This window comes from Mobula hypostoma, chromosome 13 (assembly GCF_963921235.1).
Source record: "Mobula hypostoma chromosome 13, sMobHyp1.1, whole genome shotgun sequence".
Classification (NCBI taxonomy): domain Eukaryota; kingdom Metazoa; phylum Chordata; class Chondrichthyes; order Myliobatiformes; family Myliobatidae; genus Mobula; species Mobula hypostoma.
Genome location: NC_086109.1, coordinates 7,746,315 through 7,762,561, shown reverse-complemented (window position 1 = coordinate 7,762,561; position 16,247 = coordinate 7,746,315). Strand labels below are relative to the sequence as shown.

Here is a 16,247-nt window from a genome sequence, read left to right as displayed (position 1 = left end):
GAACTCAGCAGGTCATGCAGCATCTATGGAGGGAAATAAACTGTCATCATCAGGATGAGTTATATAATCCTACAGTGCAGGAACAGGCCCTTCAGCCCATCTAGTCCACGCTGACCTGGTCTTATCCACCTGGAACAGGACTATAACCTTCCAAGTACCTATCCAAATTTCTCTTCCATGTTAGAATTGAACATCCACCACTACTGTTGGCAGTTTGTTCCACACTCTCACCACCCTCTGAGTGAGTGAAGAAATTTCCCTCAGATCCCCCTTAAATATTTCTTGGCCCGAAATGCCAGCTGTTTATTCCCCTCCATAGATGCTGCCTGACCCACTGAGTTCCTCCAGCATTTTGTGTGTGTTGCACTGGCTTTACGACATCTGCAGAATCTCTCTTGTCAGACACAGATGTTGCATTGTTGGACTCTGTGCCACTCTGCACAGGGAAGGGTGAGTAGGCACACTTCTTTCAGCTGAATTCTGGCAAATCTGTTCTAGTTGATGCTATCCTTGGAAGTGATAACAGTCTTTAAACTTACAATGGAGTTATTGTAGCTTTATGCTGTAGGTGACCTCATCATTCAGAAGGTGACCTCATTGCTCAGAAAATCCTCATCACCGGCCAGGCTAAAAACAGCCATCTGTTTCATAGCTCTTTACTCCCACATTCCTGCCTCAGCTAGCGGTAACTGAATCCACAATCTATCACAGAGCACAACTTTGTTTTGAAGACATTTGCTATAAATTCCATGGTCTGAGCCACATCAAAAGCAAAGATTAATCTCTTTTTCTTGCCTGATTTTCTGTTGTCGGTCTACTTTAAATAAATGGATTGAGACCTGAAGCACAAGAGACACTGCAGATGTTGAGCAACATATGCAATTTCTGGCTAAACTCAACAAATCACCATGAATAAAGTCCTGATGAGGGGTCTCAAGGAATAAGGTCTGGATGAGGGGTCTCAAGGAACTCAACAAGTCAGGCAGCAATCTATGGAGGGGAATAGAATCCTGATAAAGATTCTTAGTTAGAAGCATCAACAGTTTATTCCCCTCCATGGATACAGGCTGAGACCTTTCAAACCAATCCTCATAATAGATAATGAGTTAATAGTTAAGTAATGGTCTCCTCAGGCACAGACGATTTTAGACATAGAAGAGGATCATGTAACTTATCACTTATACAGTGCTACTGTTGAGCCAACCTGTCTATTGCCTGCAAATCATCTTGGTAGTTCTCACCTGATGGCATCAAGATTGATTTCTGTATCTTCCGATAACCACTCCCCAGCGTCCCTTCTTTTTCTCCTTATCCCACCAGTCCCCATCACCCCGTCCCTTTCCCCACCCCTGCCCTCTCCATTTTCCCACCACCTGAGGTTTAAGCGCTAGGCTAGAATGGAAGGGTCATTGTGTTGGGGCTGGAGGCAAAAGACAGGCCAGTTTGGCTCATTTCTCCATGAGGCTTACTCGTCTCTGCACTGAACTGAGGCTGCGGCCTGCAACCAGTGGGCTCCTGGATCGGCAGCAGTGACGCCTGCCTCCTCGGCTGTGGACTCATTTTCATGAACCTCAGCTGTTTGCTTGCTTTTGCCGTCTGCATGATTTGTTTTATTTTTTTGCATGCACATTGGATGTTTGATGGTCTTTTTTTGGTTTAATGGGTTCTATTGGGTTTCTTGTTTTGTGGCTGCCTGTAAGGAGACAAATCTCCAGGTTGTATATGTATACATACTTTGATAATAAATGTACTTTGAACTTTGAACTTTGTTCTTGAACCTGGTGGTGTGGTTCTTCAGGCTTCTGTACCTCCTGCTCGGTGGGAGCTGTGGGAGGATGGCATGGCCCGGACAGTGGGAATTTTTGATGAGAGATATTGCCTTCCTGAGGCAGGGCCTCCTGTAGATACTATTGATGGTGGAGAAACATGTGCTTGTGATGTATTGGGCTAAGTCCATGGCTCTCTGGAGCTTCAGGGTCAAAACACTACAAGAGGGGTGTTGGAACAACTTTTGGGTTTAGCACATTTACATTTGTCTACCAGTCTTCACATCTGAATATGTATTGTGGATTTAATTTGGAGTGCAGCTCTGAATAATGGGTTCTTAAAAGCCATGAATCCCAGACCAGAAAATGCTGATTAAAATTAAATTGGGTGTCCATGGTGTGCATGCAAAGAGGGTGGTGTGAAGTTTGTGTGTAGTTTCAAAGAAAGCATTGTGGATACATTGTAAATATGGAATTGTCCTTTGATGTTTGGCGCATAAAATATCAAGCCCTTTCGACTGAAAGCATCTCCATATGATGCCTGCTGTACTTTGTTTTATTGAATAACGAAGCTGCTTTGTATCTACCAGTAATTTTCTCCAGTGACTTCATTCACACAACAGCAAGGGGTATTGTGCTCCGGAGAGGGAGCTGTAATGGGGTAGAGAATTATGGGTAAGAAAATTGAGAGAAGAAATGAAATAGAAGATTATAAACACGGGGTTCTGCAGATGCTGGAAATCTTAAGCTGCACACAAAAGATGCTGGAGGACAGGCAGCAACTGTAGAGGAAAAGATGTTTCAAACTGAGACCCTTCAGGATTAAATGGGAGATTTCTAAAAAAAAATATTTTATTTATTTATTTATTACAAACAAACAAACAAAAAAAATACAGCACATCCACAAAAACCACAACCATAACAAAATCAAATTAAATATTGAGCAACAAAAAGGAGAAAAATATAAAGGCAAGTGCAAACATACACAGCAGAGGTGCACCACACCAAAAAACCTCAGTTCTCATCCCGTAAGAAAGTCCAGTACAGGGCCCCATATCCTTTCAAAGATGTCCTCTCTGTCCTCATTACATAGTCTCAGTCTCTCCAAATGTGAAGTATTTTCCAGTTTTCTCAGCCACAGATTGTATGTAAGCACAGAGTCCATTTTCCACATTTGCAGGATTAACTTCTTAGCAGTCACCATTCCAAACAATACATCCATTTTTTCATACATATTGGCTGAAGATAGGGAGGTTGCTGCTCCAAGGATGGCTATGAGCGGGTCTGGTTCCCACCGCTTCCCAAAAGCCTCAGCGAAACAGTGAAAAATACTTTTCCAGTATGCATAACTCTTACAACATGAGCAGAGTGAATGTGACAAGTTACTGTTCACAGATTTACAACTATTACAAATTGGTGAAACTTCAGGGTAGAAACTGTGCAACTTTTCTTTGGAATAATGGAGTCCATGTACTGTTTTAAACTGTATAAGTCTGTGTCTGATGTTGACTGAACAATCATGTATACCCTTTAAACACTCATCCCAGACCTCCTCTGTCAGTTCTATACCCAATTCATCCACCCGTGCCTGTTTAAAACCTGCAGTATTCACCCAAGCTCCATTATGTAGGATCTAATAAAAATAGGATACCGCACTACGAGTAACAGGATCAAATTTATTTATTGCCTCCAGGGACTCATGTTTGTCTAAAACTTCAAAGTTAGGTATATATTTCCTAACATAATCTCAAATTTGTAAATATCTTAAAAAACTAGATGCAGGGATATTGTAAACTGCTTGTAACTGCACAAATGAGGCAAAATTTCCATTAATATGTAGGTCACCTACACTACAGATGCATCTCTGTTTCCAGGTAGAAAAAACAGTATCATTCAGGCCAGGCAAAAAGGAATGATTGTCACAATCAAATTGTCAATATATGTTTTTGGGGTCTTAATGTTAGATTATTAGATTATGAGGACACGCAGTCCTTCTTTTATTGTCATTTAGTAATGCATGCATTAAGAAATGATACAATATTCCTCCGGTGTGATATCACAGAAACACAGGACAGACTAAGACTGAAAAACTAACAAAACCACATAATTATAACATACAGTTACAACAGTGCAACATTACCATAACTTGATGAAGAACAGGCCATGGCACAGTAAAAAGTTCAAAGTTTCTCGAAAGTCCCACGTCTCACGCAGATGGGAGAAGGAAGAAAACTCTCCCTGCCATGCCCGACCACAGTCCGACTCTGAGTCATCCGAAAACTTCGAGCTCCGATCAGCCCTCCGACACTAAGTACTGAGCACCGTCTCTGCCAAATGCTTCGACCTCAGCCTCGGTCGCCAGCAGCAGGCAAAGCCGGGGACTTTGGGGCCATCCCTCCGGAGATTCTCGATCGCACAGTAGCAGCGGCAGTGAACTGGGCATTTCAGAAATTTCTCCAGATGTTCCTCTGCTTCTCACGCCTGTCTCCATCAAATCAGAATTGTGCACGGCATCCTACTTACAAATACGATATCATTTCACCGGAGAGCTGCACACGCTGCGTCGCGCCGTTGTCTTCTCCTCCCGCCGTTAATGTATAGTTGAATCTGCTTCCAAATTCTTATAGTGTTGCCAGCCATGAAGCTGTTACTAAAATGTGACTTATTAACTGCAGTGGGGCTATTAAGGAGAGCTGGTAAGGAAGTCTTCTTACAAAGCATTCGCTCTATGAGTAACCATGCTGGGCACAAGTCTGAGGTAGAGGGTGGGCCTTTTTCCACCATGCAAGAAAGGATAGGTGGGCAGCCCGGTAATATATTTTAACGTTCGGTAGGGTGAAACCACCTGCTTCCTTGGGCTTTGACAAGTGTTTTTTAGTAATTCTAATGGCTTTATAATTCCAGATGAAGGGTATAATAATTGAATCCAATTGCTTAAAATATGACAGAGGAATAAAACATAGAATTGACTGGAAAAGATGAAGAAATCGTGGCAGTACAATCATCTTGACTGCGTTAACCCTCCCCACCAAAGAAATTGGAAGGGTTTTCCGGAAGTCAATATTGCGTCTAACCTGCTCATCTTTGTTTCGCCAATTCATTTGCAAAAGGTCATCTGGGTTTTTTTGTAATAGTCACACCAAGATAGGAAAAATTATCATAAGTTATTTTAAAGGGAATGGACTGTAAATACAATTATGGGTAAGAGAAGTGAGGGAAGAAATGAAATAGAAGTTTTAATTATAAACACAGGAATCTGCAGATGCTGGAAATCTTAAGCTGCACACAAAAGGTGCTGGAGAACAGGCAGCAACTGTGGAGGAAAAGATGTTTCAAACTGAGACCCTTCATCAGGATTAAATGGGAGATTTAATACGTTCATTCGTAATGTGCCATGTTGTACAACGTGGGCAATCATGATCTTCCCCTAGCCATGATTGTTTTTGGCAAACTTTTCTACAGAAATGGTCTGCCATTGCCTTCTTCTGGGCAGTGTCTTTACAAGACAGGTGACTCCAGCCATTATCAATACTCTTCTTCAGAGATTGTTTGCCTGGTGTCAGTGGTCGCATAACCAGGACTTGTGAAATGCACCGGCCGCTCATACGACCATCCACCACCTGCTCCCACGGCTTCAGGTGACCCTGATCGGGGGCTAAATAGGGAGGCCAGCAGAGGGAAGGAGCACCACACACCTGCTTTTCACCCTGTCACGCTAAGATTTATTTGAGGTTTCAAAATTATGAGAGGGCCAGAAAGGGTGAATGGGAAAAATTATTTCCCTTCAATGGAGCATTCAGTAAGTGGCAGCAGAAGCTGAAATTTATTAGTGGAAGGAGTAGAAGCGAGCTGAGTCGTGGATCAATACAGTGCTGGAACAGGCTCAGAAAGCAGAGAACATTATGTGTAACATGCTACTAATAGCAGGGACACACACAAATTGTCGAACTGCATTAATAGAGAGAAAATACATGAGCCAAAATAACGATTTATAGAAATGGACAGTTGTGATACCCTCAACGAATCAGAATCAGAATCACAACCAGTCCCGTTATCACTGTCTTGCATGACGTGAAATCTGTCATTTTGCAGCACAGCCCAAGTCTGCCAGTTCTGAAGGTTGCTTGCTCTTTTAAATGACTTGAAATAAATAAAATTAGCAATAGAAAGAGGGAGTTACCTGATGACAGAGAACTTGATATTGAATCCCAAATACTGCATTATGTCTAGGTGCTGTTACTCCAATTGCACTGTGCCTCGATGTAGCAGTACAGAACGCCATGGACAGAGCGTGTAACGTCCTATTAAGAGTAATTGAGGTGAGTGAAGAGAACCACTGTGGCTTCTTCCCCCTTCCTTTCCAGATCTGATGAAGAGTCCTGGCCCAAAACATCGACTGTTTATTCCTCTCCATAGATGCTGCCTGACTTGCAGAGTTCCTCCAGCATTTTGCGTGCGTGTGTTACTCTGGATTACCAAAACGTCTGCAGAATCTCTTGTGTTTGTGGTTATGGATGGCTTCATTCAGCTCAGTATTGAACTGATTTCACAACTTATGGATTCAGTGTCGAGGACTCTACAACTTCTGTCCTCAGTATTATTTATCAATCTTCCTATTTTTATATATATATGTATATAAATATGTATGTACGTATATTTGTTTGTTTATTCATTTTTAGTACTTTGGTTGTTTGCCTGTATTTGTTCGTATGTAGTTTTCATATTGAATCTATCGTATTTCTTTGTCCTTCTGTAAATGCCCACAAGAAAACGAATTTCAGTGTTACATTTTGTAACTTCAAAACATTAAACTAATTCAAGGAAAAGACGGGAGTCTGGGAAAGCAGGTGTAGCTTCGTCTTTACTTTAAGCAAGGCACACACTTTTAATGTGGTAGCGTGACGACATATGAAATTATGTATTTTTACATATAACCCGTAATTAATTAATTAAACAAACACGAATGCTTAATCAGCCAACATATGCACAGGATAGCTCAAATATTATTGAAATATCAAATACACAACTCTCAGGCAGTATATGGTCACATATGAATCCTAAAGGCTGTGATGAAGGGTCTCAGCCCGAACTGTTGACTGTTTTTCCCTCTCCGTAGATGCTGCCTGATCTACTGAGTGCCTCCAGTGTTTTGTGTGCAATACTCTGGTATTCCAGCATCTGCTGAATCCCTTTTGTACATGGATGGAAACACGTTTTCCTCCGGGTACTCTGGTTTCCTCTGACAGTCCAAAGGACTTACCAGTTGGCACACGAATTGGTCATTGTATATTGTCTGGTGATTAGGTTAGGGTTAAATCAGGGGTTGGTGGGAAGTGGGGCTCAAACAGCTGGAAGGGCCTATTCCGTGTTGTATCTCAACAAATAAATAAATATATATACTTTAATAATAAATTTACTTTGAAACTTGGGATGGTATTAATTGGGCTTTCCTCTTGCAATGATGACAGTAAAGTTAAATAAAAAGAATCAGCATTCTGAATGAGTGGAACATGCTGCCAAGAGTGCTGGTAGAGGCAGATATATTAGACCATAAGATGTAGGAGCAGATTAGGCCATTTGACCAATCGAGTCTGCTCCGCCATTTCATCATTGCTGATCCATTTTCCATCTCAGACCCAATCTCCTGCCTTCTCCCTGTATCCCTTCATGCCCTGACTAACCAAGAATCTATCACCCTCTGCCTTAAGTAACTTAATGACTTGGCCTCCACAGCTACTTGTGGCAATGAATTCCTTGGATTTACCACTCTCTGACTAAAGAAATTCCTTCTCATCTCCATTATAAATGAACATCCCTCTATTCTAAGGCCATGTCCTCTGGTCTTACATTCCCCCACCATTGGAAACATCCTTTCCACATCCACTCTATCGAGGCCTTTCAACAATTGATAGGTTTCAATAAGATTCCCCCTCATTCTTCTGAATTCTAGTGAGCACAGGCCCAGAGCCATCAAACATTCCTCATGCAACACACATAAAAGTTGCTGGTGAACGCAGCAGGCCAGGCAGCATCTCTAGGAAGAGGTGCAGTCGACGTTTCAGGCCTGACGAAGGGTCTCGGCCTGAAACGTCGACTGCACCTCTTCCTAGAGATGCTGCCTGGCCTGCTGCGTTCACCAGCAACTTTTATGTGTGTTGCTTGAATTTCCAGCATCTGTAGAATTCCTGTTGTAAACATTCCTCATGATAAGCTTTTCAATCCCGGAATCATTTTCGTGATTCACTTCTGGAACCTGTCCAATGTTAACACATCCTTTCTTTGATAAGGTTCTCACAATTCTCCAAAGTGAGGTCTCAACACTGCCTTATAAAGCCTCAACATTATATTCTTGCTTTTATATTCTAGTCCTCTTGAAACAAATGCTAACATCACATTTGCCTTCCTCACCACTGACACAACCTGCAAATTAACCCTTAGGGAGGCGAAGGGGCTGTCCTGTGCTGTAACACACTCAGGTTGGAAGATTAGATTATGATTATGATTATGAGGACACACAGTCCCCTTTTATTGTCATTTAGTAATGCATGCATTAAGAAATGATAAAAATGTTTTTCCAGAATGATATCACGAAAACACATGACAAACCAACTTAAAAACGAACAAAAACCGTATAGTTATAACATATATTTACAACAGTGCAAAGCAATACCGTGATTTAATAAGAACAGACCATGGGCACGGTAAAAAATCTCAAAGTCTCTCGAAAGTCCCATCATCTCACGCAGACGGTGAACCTCCAGCATCGCACACTTGCCGATGCAGCATCCCGGAAGCATCCGATCGCAATCCGACTCCGAGTCCGTCCGAAAAACTCCGAGCCTCTTACCAGCTCTCCGACACCGATGCACCGAGCACCATCTCTGCCGAGCACTTCGACCCCGGCCCTGGCAACAGGTGATACGCAAAGCCGAGGATTTGGGGCCTTCGTCTCTGCAGATTCTCGATCGCACAATAGCAGTGGCAGCGAAGCGGGCATTTTAGAAGTTTCACCAGATGTTCCTCTATGCTTTACGGCTGTCCCCCATCAAATCCGGATTGATGCATGGCCCCTAGTTACACATAGATATCAATTCAGAACAGCTGTGCGCCCTGCGTCGCGTGGCCATCTTCTCCTCCCTCCTTATATTCCGTCTCCGTAGCCTCCAGCCTGATGACATGAACATCGATTGCTCAAACTTCTGCTCCCCCCACCTTCACCATTCCCCATGTTGGTTTCTCTGTCATGCCTTATCTCCTCACCTGTCCATCATCTTCCTCTGGTACTCTCTCGCTTTCCCTTTCTTCCATGATCTTCTCTCCCCTCCTATCAGGTTCCCCCTTCTCCAGCCCTTTATTTCTTCCATCAATCAACTTCCCAGCTCTTCACTTCACCCCTCCCCCGGTTTCACCTATCCCCTGTCACCTTGCACTCCTTCCTCCCCTCCCCCCACCTTCTTATCCTGACTTCTCCCTGTTCTCCCCAGTGCTGATGAAGGGTCTTTGCCTGAGACGTTGACTGTATTCTTTTCTGTGGATGCTGCCTGGCCTGCTGAGTTCCTCCAGCATTCTGTTTTTGTGTCGCTGTGGAGCTCCAGCATCTGCAGACCTTCTCAAGTCTATGCTGTAGTGTACTGTGTCCTCTGTTGGAATCAGATTTACTATCACTGTCTTATATGTCATGAAATTTGTTTCTTTGCAGCAGCAGTTTAGTACAAAGGTGGAAAAATTGCTATCGATTACAAAGACAAATTATAGTGCAAGAAAAAAGGGATAGCAAGATCGTGTAGCAAGATGGTTCATGGACCACCTGATGATGCCGGAGGGGAGGAAGCTGTTTCTGAAACATCGAGGGTATATTTTCAGGCTCCTGTACCTCCCCCATGATGGTAGTAATGAGAAGGGGGCACGTCCTGGGTGGTGAGGGTCCTTATTGATGGATGCTGCCCTACTCGAGGCATTGCCCCTTGAAGATCTCCTTGATGGTGGAGCTAGATTTTATAAGGAATTGACTTGGCAACAGAAGGGAGTTATAGTCGCAGGATGTTTAAATAGGAGAGCTTTCATTGTCCTGTTTATGTTGGCGTGGTTTGGTGTTTGTTTTGCAGTTGGAGCAACTGAATATGCAAACATTGAAATGTCACCAAGTTGCAGTTTGCTTTGTTAACATGTGGGAGACTTCACCAGACTGCGGTTTGCAGAATATGTTTCACTCCTTCATCCCATTCCACTCAGTGCTTTGCCCCTCTTTGGCGTATCGGCACCACTTCTCTTAACTTATGGACACTTTTATTTGCTGTGGTTTGAAAATTGTCTCTGCAAGACCTGTCAAAACCCATATTATTATATCTCCAACTCTGTACATGTCTTCCCCTCCCCCCACTGTTTTTATTCTGGCATCCTCCCCCATCCTTTCCCGCCCTGAAGAATGGTCTCACCCCGAAACTGTTTTTTCATTTCCATGGTTGCTGCCTGGCCTACTGAGCTCCTCCAGAATTCTGCGTGTGTTGCTTTGGATTTCCAGCATGGGCAGGGTCGCTCGTGTTCCGAAGTTCGGGTGCTATGTAGCAGTTTTGCAAGACTCTGGTGAGGCTGCCTTAGGAATATTGTGTTCGGGTTTTAAAGGAATGAAGCTAGAAAGAGTGCGGAGCAGATTTACAAGGGTGTTGCCGGGACTCAAGGGAATGAGTTAAGGAGATAAACTGAGCACGTTGGGACTTCCTTTGCATGAGGTGTAGGAGACTGAAAGGTACAAAGGCGTATAAAATCATGGGGGGCACAGATAGACTGAAAGTGCACTATTTTTCACAAGGTTGGGGAATCAAAAACCAGAGGACGTACAGTATGTTTAATGCGAGGGAGGACCGGTTTAATAGGAACCTGAGGGGCAACTTTTTCACCCAGAGGGTGGTCAGTATGTGGAATGAGGATAAAGCAGTTAAATCAGCCACAGTAACAACATATAAACCAAACTTGGACTGGTACCGTACTGTGCAAATGTTTTATGCATTATGTACAGCCAGGGCACCTAAAACTTTTGCACAGTACGTATTTGTCAACATGGAGCGGAGAGCAAGCTTGTAAAACTGGTGGGAATAAAGGATGTTGGGAATGGCGAGGGTGGTCGGAGCGCCCGGGAGAGGAGCGGGACAGGTGGCAGAGAGGCAGTGCCAGGGGTGGGGGTGGCGCAGGTACAGACACACCCAGCCCAAAGACTGCAGGCAAGGTCATTTTTGATTCCAAACAATTGGTTTATTGATCATTACAGAAAGTCTCCCTGGTGCATCCCACTCCCACCCCTCTCTATTCCCGTCTCCCTGCCCTCTTCCCACTCTCAGTCCACGACAGAGACCTGTATCAGAACTGGGTTTAATCATCACTCACATATGTCATGAAGTTTGGTTTTTTTTGCAGCAGTACAGTGCAATACATAAAATTACTACAGTACTGTGGAAAAGTCTTAGGCACCCTAGTTTTATACATGTGCCTATGACTTTTGACTTTTGGACATGGATAGGAAAGGTTTAGTGGGATATGGGTCAAACACTGACAAATGGGACTAGCAGATGGGAGTCTTTATCAGCATGGACCAGTTGTGCCAAAATGTCCATTCCTGTGCTGTAGGACTCTCTGACTCTATAGAATTTGTTTGTAGCAGTCAGACCTGGTTGTAATCAAATCATTGCAATATTGGATAATCTTATGATGGGGCCCAGGAATAACCAAAAGGTATTTGCAATAGTTTTTAAATTTATCTAGCCAGGAACTTCAACTCTTTTATCCACCACTCAGGACATACCCTCTTCTCACTGTTACCGTCAGGGAGGAGGTACAGAAGCCTGAAGGCACACACTCAGTGATTCAGTAACAGCTTCTTCCCCTCTGCCATCAGGTTTTTGAATGGACATTACAACCCACGAACGCTACCTCACTACTTTTTTATTTATTTCTGAGTTTGCAATACTTATTTCAATTTAGCTATTTAATATATATATTTGTACTTACTGTAATTCTGTTTTTTCCCTATATTTAACATGTATTGCACTGCACTACTGCTGCAAAGTTAACAAATCTCCGATATACGTCAGTGATATTAAACCTGATTCTGTTTCAGATTCTGGTTAAGCTCTGTCGAGAGATGAGATGGACTGCAAATAGTGGTCAGATCAATTTTATTTGCGCAGGTACGTTTTGGGAATATTTAAGAGCACAGATCAATCAATGAGGATCATATTCTGTTGGTGAGAGGATGTACAGAGTGAAAGAATAGTCAGGGAATTCACTAGCAACCGGGTTGAAGCTGACTAAGAAACTGGATTAATTTTATGAGTCTTATTTTATTCTTCTCTTTTAATATTTGTTGGTTTAAAATGAGACATGCAAAAGCACCGTGACTAAGACAGATAAGATTATTAGAATCAGCGTTAAAGGCTTTTTATGTTTTCCCAGTTGTAGGCCTATGATCTACAGCCTCACTATCAAGGATTCAGGTTCTAAGAGATATATATATGACTGGGAACACACACAAAATGCTGGTGGAACGCAGCAGGCCGGGCAGTATTTATAGGAAGAGGTACAGTCGACGTTTTGGGCCGAGACCCTTCATCAGGACTAACTGAAAGAAGAGAGAGTAAGAGATTTGAAAGTGGGAGGGGAAGGGGGAGATCTGAAATGATAGGAGAAGGCAGGAGGGGGAGGGATGGAGCCAAGAGCTGGAAAGTTGATTGGCAAAAGAGATACAGGGCTGGAGAAGGGAGAGGATCATGGGACGGGAAGCCTGGGGAGAAAGAAAGGGGGAGGGGAGCCCAGAGGATGGAGAGCAGGCAAGGAGATATAGTGAGAGGGACAGAGGGAGAAAAAAGAGAGAGAGAAAAAAAGGGATGGAAAAAATAAATAAATAAATAAGGGACGTGGTAAGAAGGGGAGGAGGGGCATTAACGGAAGTTAGAGAAGTCAGTATTCACGCCATCACGTTGGAGACTACCCAGACGGAATATGAGGTGTTGTTCCTCCAACCTGAGTGTGGCTTCATCTTGACAGTAGAGGAGGCCGTGGATAGACATATCAGAATGGGAGTGGGACGTGGAATTAAAATGTGTGGCCACTGGGAGATCATGCTTTCTCTGGCGGACAGAGCATAGGTGTTCAGCGAAACGATCTCCCAGTCTGCGTCGGGTCTCACCAGTATATAGAAGGCCTCAGCGGGAGCACCGGACGCAGTATATCACCCCAGCCGACTCACAGGTGAAGTGTTGCCTCACCTGGAAGGACTGTCTGGGGCCCTGAATGGTGGTAAGGGAGGAAGTGTAAGGGCATGTGTAGCACTTGTTCCGCTTACAAGGATAAGTGCCGGGAGAGAGATCGGTGGGAAGGGATGGAGGAGACAAATAGACAAGGGAGTCGCGTAGGGAGCGATCTCTGTGGAAAGCAGAAAGGGGGGGGGGAGGGAAAGATGTGCTTAGTGGTGGGATCCCGTTGGAGGTGATGGAAGTTACGGAGAATTATATGTTGGACCCGGAGCCTGGTGGGGTGGTAGGTGAGGACAAGGGGAACCCTATTCCTAGTGGGGTGGCAGGAGGATGGGGTGAGAACAGATGTGCGTGAAATGGGAGAGCTGCATTTGAGAGCAGAGTTGATGGTGGAGCAGTTTTTTAGATTAGATTAGATTATGAGGACACACAGAGTCCTCTTTTATTGTCATTTAGTAATGCATGCATTAAGAAATGATACAATGTTCCTCCAGAAACACAGAAACACAAGAGAAACCAAGACTGAAAAACTGACAAAAAACACATAATTATAACGTATAGTTACAACAGTGCAAAGCAATACCGTAATTTGATAAAGAACAGACCATGGGCACGGTAAAAAAAAAAGTCTCAAAGTCTCTCGAAAGTCCCATCATCTCACGCAGACGGTAGAAGGAAGAGAAACTCTCTTCCTGCCATGAACCTCCAGCGCCGCAAACTTGCCGATGCAGCATCCTGGAAGCACCCGACCACAGCCAACTCTTGAGTCCGTCTGAAAACTTCGAGCCTCCGACCAGCCCTCCGACACCGAGCACTGAGCACCATCTCTGCCGAGCGCTTCGACCCCAGCCCCGGCAACAGGCAATAGGCAAAACTGAGGATTTGGGGCCTTCTCCTTTGAAGATTCTCGATCGCACAGTAGCAGCGGCAGTGAAGCAGGCATTTCAGAAGTTTCTCCAGATTTCCTGCGTGCTTCTCACGGCTGTCTCCATCAAATCAGGATTGTGCACGGTACCTACTTACAAGTACGATATCATTTTGGTGCGGCCGCGTGCGCTGCATCGCGCCGCCACCTTCTCCTTCCCCCCGAATTTTTATGTGTTTACAGATGTGGATATGGATATGGATTTGGATGATGGACTATGCACATTTTTCAATTCATATAGTTTTTCATATTCTGTGTTCTTTGCCTGTTCTTTCTTGTCTTTCTTAGTGAGGGGGAGGGGGATTTGGTGGTCAACGTTCTTGTGACATTTTGTACAGAGGGATGGGATGTCTGCAGGTCAATGTTCTTGTTGCATTTTTGTTCTTTTCTCTTGTGTTGGTCGGGGGATTTGGGGGTTGATAATTGTGTTGCCTTTTTTTTGTTGGTTTTGTGGCTATCTGGGGAAGAAGAATCTCAGAGTTGTATACTTTGATATTAAATGAACCTTTGATCATTTGATATACATAGTTTGACAATAAGTTTACTTTTAAACTTTAAACTTTGAGCGAATAATGAAATGCCATGTTCAAAGATGAGGGATGGTGGCTTGGAAATCCCCAAAGATCTCCTAACAATTATTAAAAAAGAATAAAGCTTTTCTAACAGCTCGTGATAGCTTAGAGTCTTTGGCTTTTAAATTTGCACAGGTTAAAATAAATTGTTTGATCTTAACATATGGAGGTTTAAAATGTTTGAGGGCTTGTTCTTTTATTGATGATAGGATGAATCATTACATTCTTATTGTTTAATATTCATTTTAAAACCAAATCTTATTCAATATTGATTTAATATTAATAATACCAATTATTAGCTATATTATTTCAAATTAAGTTAAAATGTAATATTAATATCAAGTATTCTAATAATCAATATCTGCCCATTAATATTTCAAAATAAATTAATATACAAAATTAATTTCATTATAATAGTATCAATTATTATTTATTAGCATTAACATAAACTCTAATAACTAGCAAGATTGAATTTTCCCTGTTGGCACATGATCTCAGACAGAGGAAATTATCCTCAAACATCTCCCGATGATCAACAAAATGCTTTCTGAGTTTCTGTGGAGAATGCATCTGCCTAGAGACGTGGACTCTCTCTTGGCCTGCTGCCCTGCCACATAGTTACAGTTCTTCAGCAAATGCAGGCATAGTATACCTAGGTATATCATTTGCGCCTTGGAAGAACATCGCCAACAATACTTATTAACAATCTTGTGGATCAGCTGGCAGGACAGATGCACTAACACCGGTGTTCTGGAGAAGGCCAACATGAACAACATCTCCACTATGATACAGCAACACCATCTCCGATGGATAAGCCACATCATTCGGATGCCTAACTCAAGCCTCCCCAAACATTTCCTTTACTACCAATTGAAGGGAGGTCAGTGAGCTGCTGGTGGGCATAAGAAACATTGCAAAGAGGGCATTAAAATCAGCCAGATGAAATTCAATATTATTTCTGAAAACTGGGAAGACATTGCACTCGATAGATATTCCTGGAGGAAATCGTGTTCACAAAGGAGCTGTGCTACATGAGATCGTTCTCCACTGCAAAGGGAGAGGACCACGGTCACCACTTTCTCTTGCCCATACTACACCTCAATATGTGGATCCCAGATCTGCTTTACAGCCACCTGAGGACCCACCAATAGACAATAGACAGCCCCTTAGGAGAACAGCTTAATTGACTGGAGTGGTCATGCTAATACTAGAACCGAACCATTGCTGGGTTCACACTTCTAGTCCTGGTTGGCACATGAAGACTGTCATGGACAGCACTGTCTGCTGAATTGTGCATACTTACCATAGATGGAGTGGATGTGGAGAGGATGTTTCCTATGGTGGGGGAGTCTAAGACCAGAGGACACACCCTCAGAATAGAGAGACGTCCTTTTAGAATGGAGGCGAGGAGGAATTTCTTGAGCCAGTGAGTGTTGAATCTGTGGAATTTATTGCCATAGGTGGCTGTGGAGGCCAAGTCATTGGGTATATTTAGGGCAAAGGTTGATAGGTTCTTGATTGGTCAGGCCATGAAGGGATACGGAGAGAAGGCAGGAGATTGGGGCTGAGAGGGAAAATGGATCAGCCATGATGAAATGGCAGAGCAGACTCGATGGGCCAAATGGCCTAATTCTGCTCCTATACCTTGTGGTCTTATGTACTTTTATGCCAGTTCGCATAACCCTATTACAGTGCTAGCTGTAAGATCAGGGTTCAATTCCTGTAAGGAGTTTGTACA

General features: G+C 43.3%; 1 long non-coding RNA gene across 1 annotated transcript; it reads left to right on the top strand.

The window, feature by feature from the left end:
* The first annotated feature begins 10,235 nt into the window (after positions 1-10,235).
* On the top strand, positions 10,236-14,488 carry LOC134355398 (uncharacterized). The gene is made up of 3 exons (XR_010020060.1): positions 10,236-10,349; positions 11,878-11,947; positions 13,507-14,488. It is a non-coding gene; the product is annotated as an uncharacterized LOC134355398 (long non-coding RNA).
* The last annotated feature ends 1,759 nt before the right edge of the window (positions 14,489-16,247 follow it).